Raw genomic sequence first — 11,066 nt, forward strand, 5'->3', positions numbered from 1 at the left:
TTTTTTTCCTTTTTCTATTTTCTCCCTTAGTTCCTCAATAATCTCCTCCTCCTCCTCCTCCTCCTCCTCCTCCTCCTCCTCCTCCTCCTCCTCCTCCTCCTCCTCCTTTTCCTCCTCCCCTTCCTCCTCCCCTTCCTCCTCTTCCTCCTCCTCTTCCTCTTTCTTTTTCTGAATTTTGCCCTCTGGACATATCCAGTGCATTTGTCAGCCAAGTCAATTTTATGTCTCTAATCCATCAATTTAATTTTGGGTCTGTGAAATGAACTGAGCCACTATCCTGTTTATATTGGCCAGGCATATGTTTCATATTAAATACCAAAAGAATCACAATTATCCTGCACTTAATAAAATTAAGGGGAGAATCTCTTCATTATCAAAACCTGGAAAACATATCTGATAGGACTCTGTTAGCACTTCTACCATCTCCCTCTGGATTACCCTTCAGTTTGCAGGAAACTCATTTCCACTGGAATAGGCATGTGAATGGAATAAGATTTTGCAACTTGACATTCATGTTCATTATTACACTTTTTCTAGCAACTGGGAAGTCAGTAACAACAGGGGGTTAATCAACAGGAAATGACATTATTTGATAGAACACGATGTTGAGAGAGCTACAGTGGCTTCAGTAGTTGGTTTGATATTTTCTCATTAACTGTTGCAATTTTTCAGTGTGGTTAGATGGCAGGATTCAACGTGCTTCAGTGTCTTTCCCACTCATATTCCCTTTTCTGGTTGTGCCATCTTTCAATTTCCAAGCCACTTCTGGCTCCTTCTGGATCCCAACAGCAAATTAGGAAAACAGCAAAGGAAAATAAACTCTGACCCTGTATTAGAACCTAACTTGTTTCTGGAGGGTTCAGATTTTAAAAGCAAAGCTTCAAGAAAAAGGGCAAAGCAACATAGTCATTATGGTGGGAATTAAGGTACCTGGCGTCTAGATCTCTCACCAGCTACTACCAAGATGGGTCATGAGCCTGACTGGTCACTTCTTTCTCTGGATTTTTCTTCCTTAATGTTTAAAATGAGAAGATAGAAATAAGCCACTTCCAAAAATTACTCTGGCTTAATCTTGTTTTGAGTTATGAGACACTTAACCTCATAGCTCAATGATGCCATATGACGTAGAAATCTGAAGGTAAGTGTCTCCCTAAAGCTTTCATAAATCCATCAAAAATATGAGGTTTGTGTAAGCAGTTTACACAGGATTCCCACACAGTGCCAGCTAATGGTCCTGAGCAATCACACACACCAATGCACAAGTTTACCTGAATGTATAAGTGACCACAGGTTGATGGCTTCAGTGATATCACTGAAAAAAAAATGTGTTCTTCATAAAGTGTTTGAGAAATATTTTAAGAATGATAATTTTTTAAAAATCAGAAAATCAGACACAGTACTTGAATTATTTTAATTTGCAAATTGGTTATCAAAACTTGGCATACTTTATACAGCTCAGTAAAATATTCTTATTTTCCATTCAGAATTTCCTGTTTTCCATTCAAATTAAAATGCATTTTTCATCAACCTGTTATTTGGGAATGGTAATGATGTTTTTTTTTAAATTGAAAACAGATCATTCACTTGTGGCCTGTGCATCCATGAAGTGAGAGGTGAACTTCTAGTGTGTTTCTCTGTCTGCTTCAAACACTGCTTTGCCATTCAGTGCTACTGATTCACAAAGTCTTCTTCAAAATCTACTTTTTTGTTTTGCTTGAGTTTTTGCTTTATTTCAGCCTTTCTGGACTTATTAGAGTCTGTAATTGGGTACCGAACAATTTTGATTTTTTTTTTAAGAAAGCCAATATTTTTTTTGAGAGAAAAAAATACAGAGATGGAGTTTGCACATAGGATTGATTTCTTTTCTCTTTCTTTCTCTTTCTTTCTTTCTTTCTTTCTTTCTTTCTTTCTTTCTTTCTTTCTTTCTTTCTTTCTTTCTTTCTTTCTCTCTCTCTTTCTTTCTTCCTTCTCCTTCTCCTTCTTTCTTTTAAACTACAGGACCAGAGAGAGAATAATATGCGATGTTTTCATTTCGTGAAAGTCAAATGTTCTTGACTAAAAATATGAACACTTTCATTGCTGTGTCTTTCCCCAAAACATCCTGTTCTCAGCTGGAAACTGCAGGCTGGTTTCTGTTACAGTGACAGGCAGGCCCATAGACAGCTATGCTCTCAGAAGTCCTCTTTCCTGATATGAAGAATATTTTCCTATCTCCAAAATCATCTCCAGTAGAGTACCCTAGGGGTGGGGGGGCTATTAATCTCAAAATCACAATCCAGAGAATCCAGCCTGACCTTTTGCCTCAGAAGGATACTGGCTCCTTCAACCATCTTGGCAGCCCGGTTCTCCACTGGGGCTGAAATCCCAACTGTTCTCTTGGTCACAGCCCATATACTAGAGCAGCCAGGTGAAGTCTTAGACATCTTATGGCTGAGCTCCACCATCTCACTTTCTAGACCTTTCTCAGTTGAAAAATACATGACTGTTTAAAAACAATCCCTTGATCAGACAGAAATGTCAAAAATTCTGCTCCAGAGGTTTGCACATGTTCCTAAAATATTTAAAGAAGAAAAGAAAATCCTGGTGATTTATAATACATTCATCTAAAATTGTTGAGAAGAAAATAAACCAAGGAAGGAAAGAGAAAATATGAGAATTAAGTCATGTGATATGTATTTGATACAGAGGATAGTGCAAAAGAAATATTATCTGTGGAAAGAATGGATGAGATGTATGGGGAATGAGCACTTCTAAACTGTTCCTGTTGCTGGGATGGCTTCTCTTACATCCCCATCCCGGCAACAGGAACAGTTTGACAAGTCACACCTTTTCTTGCCCCTGACTTAGGTTTTCATTTCTTGATGCTGAGAGTTGTTCTGATTCAGCTTCAATTAATACTGACTCTAAATCCTGTAGCTTTACTTGATCTTTCTCCCCATTCCCCTTAGTCTCTCAATCAAATGGCTAATGATCTGGAAACTGGAAGACTGAATGGAAAGGCTCCCTTTGCAATGTGGATCTTTTAAAGGAAATAGTTATTTGCCAACAGATTAAATTTGAATCAAGGTGGATCAGTTTTCTTCATCAGAGACTAACCTGCCCTAAGCTCTCACCTGGCACAATGGGAATGCTATTCTGTGCTTTACTTGGAAACTATGAACATTCACAATGTAGCCTCATACTGAACTGAAGTGAGTTGCACTAGAGGGGGGGTGATCTTTCTCCTCTCCAATCCCTGCTTTTCTGTCCGTGGTTTTAAGTTTCTTATCTTATGTGGAAAAAAAATTTCACATAATACATTTAGGAGACTGCTGGGACAATAGCTAGTTTTGTCTGCGAAGTTTCAAGTACAGTTTAATTAGGATGAAGTTAACACATAATCTCTTTGAGCACCAAACTCAGCCCAGTACTAGCAAAATATTCTTAAGGGCTCCAAGGAATTAGCTCTACTCATCCATTTAGAAAAATAAGGCTGTCACAAAATAAATAATTGAAGGGGGATTTGAACAGACATCTAAAGCATAAAACAAATGGAAAATGGTTTATTTTAATGAATGCATAGCTGAGCATGCTAAAGTTATGCAAATAAAAGCATAGTACCATTGCTCCTAGAAGAATCTCCACATATCCATGATTACTCAGTGATTCCAGAAGTGTCATGCTCACTTCCTGCCCACCATCCCAAGGGTATCACTGACAACCTGGATTTTGGATTCACAGAGAGTTAGGTAAGCAGTGTAGCAAGGAAGGTGTCTTGCAAGAGGAATTCTTAAGGTACTTGACCACCAAGAGAAAAAACAAAGCTGGAGGAAAATAACTGTCTCCGATGACTGAACATTTTTTTTATTTGAGAACAAAGATTTTATTTGTTCTCCATTGCTGTGCACAGCAAAATAAATAAAATGTGAAGAAATGACAGAAAAAAAGCAATTTTACTTCAATAGACTATAATCTTTTCAAAAAGCTACAATTAATATGTATGTGTTTGTTTTGGAATGAATAAAGTTCAGCAATGTTTTTATTGTCTGTAGTGGGTGTTAATCATATACATATATATATATATATATATATATATATATATATATATATATATATATATATATATATCATATACATATCACATATATATCATATATATGTGTGTATATATATATAAAATATATATATATAGTTCTAAAACACAGTGTTTTATCCTTGTAGTAAATGACCAGCTAAGAATTAATGCATGTCTTCTGGTGCTAAGTCCTTAATGGAGATATCGCTAGTGCCTTGGATGCAGGCTGAAGACTAAGTTTGCTGTCTGTCAAGGAAGCAATGTCAGCAGACACCGCAGCACCATCCATGGGGGACCCTCATTAGAAAGGAAATTTTTCTGGGACAAACTTTCAAAACTCCTGCAGTTCTAGGACTTTATTAGTTAAAGAATTTTCAAAGTGTTTCCTAAGACAATTTCTATTATAGTTGTTCATGTCTGAGAACGTAGATAAGTTACTTTCAACTGATTCTTTTCCCTTTTGAAACTTCAAATTTTTCAGTGTTGCCATCTATAATAGGTTGGATTCTCTATTTTAAGTGTCTAGCAGGTACTTAATGATATTTCTGCCTCAGCGTTAGCCAATCTCATTTCTTTCAGAGACTGGAAAGAACTGAAGGCTGTAATTCTTAGGGAATAGTAATTTTTTCCCTCTGGTATCCTAATCTTTCTTCTGCAAACCTGATAATACCTCAGCTGCATTTTTGATGCTTTAAAAGGCTTAACGTGTGTACTTAGACTCACAATGAATCAATACCTACCAATCTCAATAAGGACTTTGTCTTAACTTTTTAATTTGTCTAACATTTAACCCACATTATTTTCTTAGAGTTGCCCATGTTTTCTCCCATTGGAGACTGAGATTAACCACCAAAATCCACTACACTTTACATTCCTGGTCTATTTTGGGGGGCTTATGGAATGCACTAAGTGCAGCAGAGAGCAAGAAGAAATGTGCAGCTACTGAATATTTCATGGCTTTTGCTGTCTAGGAAGTTGGTGAGAGGCATTTCTGCATCCAAGTCCAAACCTACATTTGGAAAAAAAAAGTAGGCTATGATCATACATATGTAAAGCAACAGTTCAACCCAGGAAGCATTTCAGTTGAGATTGGAGCTACATAGGACATCAGGCTGTTCATTCTATATTGAATACAGGTGAACCCGATTCTTTAGTCTGACTGCTAGATAGGTCAGGCTTAGATTAGTTTATCAGGGTTTTCTAAGCAATAACACCAAATGAATATAGAATACTTATGTGAGTGTAATTTAGATACTGAAAATTTTTAATCCATGCAACAGAAATGACAGAAATTGGTATTTATCTAGAAAGAAGTTTGAAAGAAGATGTAGTAACTGGCAAATGTGCAAAGGTCTTTCTCAACTGAGTGAAGTTGTATTCTTTCCATCTCACTTCAGAAGCTAGATGCAAGAGGATGGAAAGAGAAAATATTTCATCTCAAAATAAATCGATTTTTTTTTATAATTATCACGGTGGTAAATCACCCTGGGCTCCCATTCTCTGAAGACACAAGTCAAAGCTGGTTGAAAGTAAATTTGGGATATGAAAGGAGATATGGCAAAGATGAAAATACTGAGATGACTATCAAAGCCTCTTTATTCCCAAGCCAAAGATGCACATTATCTTCCTGGAAGGTAAATGTATAAAGAAGGCTGTTTGAGGGCTCAGAATTAACATCATTCAGTTGCTAAAAGTAACAACAGGCTCTGATTGTTTGTAGACTGTTCCTCAGAAGAGAAAGAAGACTGTTCAACTCAATGACAGAAACTCCTGATCTGACATTCGAGGTATTTTGTCGGATTCCTGGAAATTCTTTCTCCAAAGACTCTCTTTAAATTTTCAAGTTCATTGCTGACTGGCCATTTTTCTTTACATTAACATACTCTTTATTAAGCATCTCAATGATCTATACTCAGTAACAAAATAAGACCTCATGTGTGGACTTAAACCCTAACTGACACATAAATTAATTATTTGGACTGAGATAAATAACATTTTCTGGAAATCAGATCCTTTCCAGCCAAGGTTGGCTCTTTGAAGGAGTGCCTCTGGATATAACACTTGAAGTCACCTAATTAAACATGAGCATTTCCCAATTCAGGAAATTTCTTCTGGATTAATCATCCTAATGTCTGATTCGTGGTCTTATATTTTTGCTAGGATTCCTTTGTTTCCATATTTTTGGTGTCTTGAGATTTCATGAACATACAAGCCCCTTTGAGCTGCTATTCTAATTTCTTTCCAAGATGCTGTTCCCTGTGCTTATTTCTTAACTAACACATAAAGTAGGTAAATGTAGGAAAAAATAATAATATTCCTGTTTCCCTTGAGACCTGATCCTGTGTCAATAGGCTTCTGACCTGGTTATTTTTGCTGATACTCTGCATCAATTCCAGCGCTAATGCCCAACATATGCACCTGTCTCTTCTTTAAGGGTAACAGGGAAAGGAGGGCAATTATTGTTAGTCATTTAGGAAGCAGTCCAATGTCCAACTCTGTCACTGTTTTCGTCATTGTCACTGACTTACCTTTTCCTCTGCATTCTGGGAAAGTTCGTAAGTTTTTCATCCACACCCCTAATTTAGTTTTCAACAAGGTCAAATCTGATTTTGCCATTTTGGTTTAAACTCCATTATTATTATTATTAAAAGTTGGGTGAAAGCTTTGCTTGCATCACTGTTTATTCTAAATAGGTAATGTTATAATTTCCAAAGATTGAATTTAGAAAGATTCAGCCCACGTGAAGTAACGGGAAGATGTAAATAATGAGTAATTCTCTACATTTTCCCATTATAATTCTTATTTATTTTTGTTAGTTCATTGTGATTACATAAAGTAGCTGATAATTCACTGATAATCTGCTCTTGTGTCCGTCATGGTACCCAATATTAAAATGAAGCATGCACTATTTTATGATTGTTTCACTGTATCCAAACACTCTAATTGTATGTGCTATCCTTTTATATATAATTTTCTATTTTTTATAGAGACATTTCTTTTTTACGAGTTTACACTCTTTTATTTTGGCATACTATTTAGTATGCATGTATAACTTTTGCAGAAAAAATATTACTTAATTTATAAGAGATTTATAAGAGACCTGTGTCTCCTCTTTCTCATCATGAGAGTGTTTCTCTTTAAACAAATATCATTGATTTTTTTTTCCCTTAGGATAGTTTTTATTTCCCTTGGCTTTGTCCTCAGTGTAACTGTGTTTCTCTTTTCTCTAACTTCATATGTATTGTGGTTAGAAAGCTATGTCATCACTCTTTGCAGGATATCATTTCAAGCCATTTTCTTTTCACTCTAATTTCACTATACAGTACAGACAAGCTGTAGAAGTAAGCTGAGAAAAATATATCAGAAGGTCAACAAAATATATCCCTGGATTAGAGAATGAGACATAAGAGATAAAATTTATACAGTCTACAAAAAAAGAGGTCTCCAAGGTAGACACTCCATGACATGATCTATAAATATTATCAAGGTAACAAAATAAACAAAGCAAACTATTTACAGTCACAAAAGATAATAGGACAAGAATGATTGTCTGGAGCTAGGTGAAGGAAAGTTTACAATAATATATAAAAGAGAAAGTTTTTGAGCTGAAAGCAAAACCAAGCAATAAAACAAAGAAACAAAAGTTAAGATCACTCAAAATCCTGTAATAAAACACAATTTCAGAAAACTTACAGGAAGAGTCAAGAAATGTATATGTATATTTTAAAAGTGAATGATTATTCAATATTTATGGTAAAAATTAGGATTCAATCTTAGTATTTTGATAATCTATAACTTAAATAACATTAATTATTTCACGTGAATTCTGTGCCTGCCATATTTTAAAAATGATATCTCATTGACTCTGTGACATTGAACTCATCCTCAACAAGGACAGCATGTGATCTCATCATCCTCTTTTCTGTGATGACCAAATCTCACAATGAAAAGTATATTTGTCTGACCTTAACACCTAGGCTCTTCCTCCTCCATCTCCTTTTTTTATAATTTCCATTTTCGTTTTTCTACCAAGATTGCTCTGAGTTCAGCAATGAGCTCTAGCCTTTCAAATAAAAGGACACATGGCCACTGGTATTCTGACATGACCAATCTGATGCATTTCATTGAACCGACCAACACTTGCTTCTTCAGGGATCTTCTTGCTTATGTTCTCTCTCTTAATGGCTTTCTGAAGTCTTCATATTTCTTCTTTTGCCTTTTAATAACATGGATATAGACTTCAAAATTTTATTGTGTGGATTCATTAAACATGCACAAACATTCACATGCAGTGCCCCGCATAGAGAATTTAATAAATATTACTTCATCATTTTATACTTCATCCATAAAGATGTACTTTGTTCTCTCCTCTTTCTAACAAACACTCCATAGAGAATCTCATCTCTTGCTTTGTTTTCATTTACCATTAATACACTGGAGATTTCCTAATCCATAATCCTTATCTCTTAAGTTTCAACCTCTCCTCTGAGCTCCAAATATATAATTTGAAATTGCTTTTTTTGCATATATAACTAGATATTCCAAAAGTACCTCAATCTTCATGCAATAAAAATTTAACTCATTATTTACATCTTCCCGTTACTTCACTGAATCTTTCTAAATTCAATATCTTTGGAAATTATAACATTACCTATTTAGAATAAACAAGCAAAGCTTTCACCCAACTTTTATTTTTATTCTTCTTATTTCCATGCATCCATGGAGCCCCAACACTAGCCATTTTTTCCTCACCAATATGGCATGTGTCATGTTCTCCTTTCCTGGTTTCTCAGTCACAGGCCTAATTTGCATAGCTGAGGTTATTGTCGTCTTTGCAGGATGACTAACAGAAGCACCCAACCATTTTATTGGCCCTAGCTTCTCTAGATTTTAATCCACTCTCCATATTACCTCTAGAGAGAGTTTGGTAAGGTTTGTAAATGAAACACTTGTTTATATTGCACCTCTGATTTAAAATAATTCCTGACTTCACATCACCAACTAGTAAGTTCAAACTTTTCAAAGCAACAAGGGAAAAAAAGCCATTGTAGTTTCAAGCTATTTTCCCCCTTTTTCACTAACCTACATCATTGTTCCCAAATGTTACATGTTTTGGAGAAAAATTGTGCCCCTTCCACACTGACCTGTCCCTGACTCAATTTAGTATTTTGATCACATGGAGCTGGAATGATGGAGAGCCCCTGACTCATTTTTCTCTTTCATGGAAGGAGTTGATGAATGAATAAATTTTTTAATATCTAATTTTCTACTCTTAATGAGTATTCTCAGGCACTAAGAGTATTGTTTTGCAGATGAGAGTACTGAAGTCTGAGAGGTGAAAATATTTGTACATTATCACACAGTAAGTTGCTAAGAGATGGGATTCTCAATAAGTTCTCTCTGACTCTAAAATCTGAGTGTTTCTCAACTATTTCATGGGGTCATAGTGGCCATTTTTTTGAAGTAGTGAACTCTCCGATACTTAGTATTCAAAGAGATCAATAACCATTAAGTATGGGACATCTTTCTCAGATAAAATTTTATACTAACTATATAAAGAATTTGCTAATTATAATTTTCTCCTCAAGGAAAAATTCAAAACTAACTTAGATAAAACTGTAATATCACCTCAATTTTTAAGCTAAAAAACTATAATTTTAATGCTATTATCAAGGCTGTGTGGTTGTGTTTGCAACAGTATATAAAATTATTCAAGCTCAATATTCAAAAGCTTGATTATATATTCAGTGAGATGTAGTGCCATTTTGTGCACTGAAGTAGTTATAATAGCTTTTTAGTCATTCACAGTTTGAACATAATAATATAATCTGAATAGTCAACAATTTGAATTAACAATTAACTGATGACATCTGGTGTAATATAAAATTTTGTGTAAATTATATACATTTATGGTTAATAAAATTAAATATTTCTTATGTGTTCTTTTAGAGAACTACCATGTCAAAGTCATCATTACATACCTTAATTATAATTATATACTAATAATATTAAAGTAAAATATGATTGAAATCTGTGGTAAATAAAAAAAAATCATATAATATGCTGAAATTTACCACTATGAAAAATTTTATTTTCATGTGGTTTAAATGCCCATCTAATATCTCATCCATGTCTTTTAATAACTTCAGCCTAGAATAATTCCTTTATGAGGTAAAAATCCACTTTGATTAAACAGAAGAACATGAAATCAGTAGTAACCACATCAAATTTTACTATGAAGCATATGGATCAAAAAAAGTCTAAATAATTTTTTTTTAAAATTGTTATTTGTATTATGCCAGAATCTTGGCCTAGACCTATAAGGAAAATGAAATGGAAGTTTCTTTTTCAATAAGCTACAGTTTAGTAAATTGTAGAATGCTAACAGTCAAATTAGTGAATTCATAAGGTAATAAATATAGAAAATTAGCTAAGTTTTTAACCACTAGAAATTGAGAAAGTAAAAAAAAAAAAAGATTAATATAAGGAAAGCAGCTTGAGCTATATATTGGCTTTCCTCTCATCAGAATCCTGTCCTGTTTCAAAGGGGGCACTGCATTTTGAACACATAAAAAGGTATGCAAAAAAAAAAATGAGCTAGGTGCAGTGATGCACACCCACAGACCCAGTGACTCAAGAGGTTGAAGTAGAAGGGGCACTGGAGCCCAGACTGAAGGATCAAATGAGACCAGCCTGAATATCACAGAGAGAAAATAAAATAAGAACTCTGAGGCCTATATGCTGTAATTTAAATATTTTTGTGATTTTTATCTACAAACCAACTTTTGAACTCTGTTCCTATTTTCTTAGGGACTGACAATGTTACATCTTGCAATCCATTAAATGCATCCCATTCTCTGAATTCTAAATGCCCGTCCTTCCTTATTGTAGTCTGTTTGAAGTCCTACTTTAAGTACTAGGGCCAAAGCAATCTTTTCCCTTACCACCTTATTTTGCCCACCTTTTTGGAGTCATTCTCCTCACTTGCAATCTACTCATATATTTCTCATTA

This window comes from Marmota flaviventris, chromosome 16, assembly GCF_047511675.1.
Source record: "Marmota flaviventris isolate mMarFla1 chromosome 16, mMarFla1.hap1, whole genome shotgun sequence".
In the NCBI taxonomy this organism is placed as follows: Eukaryota; Metazoa; Chordata; class Mammalia; order Rodentia; family Sciuridae; genus Marmota; species Marmota flaviventris.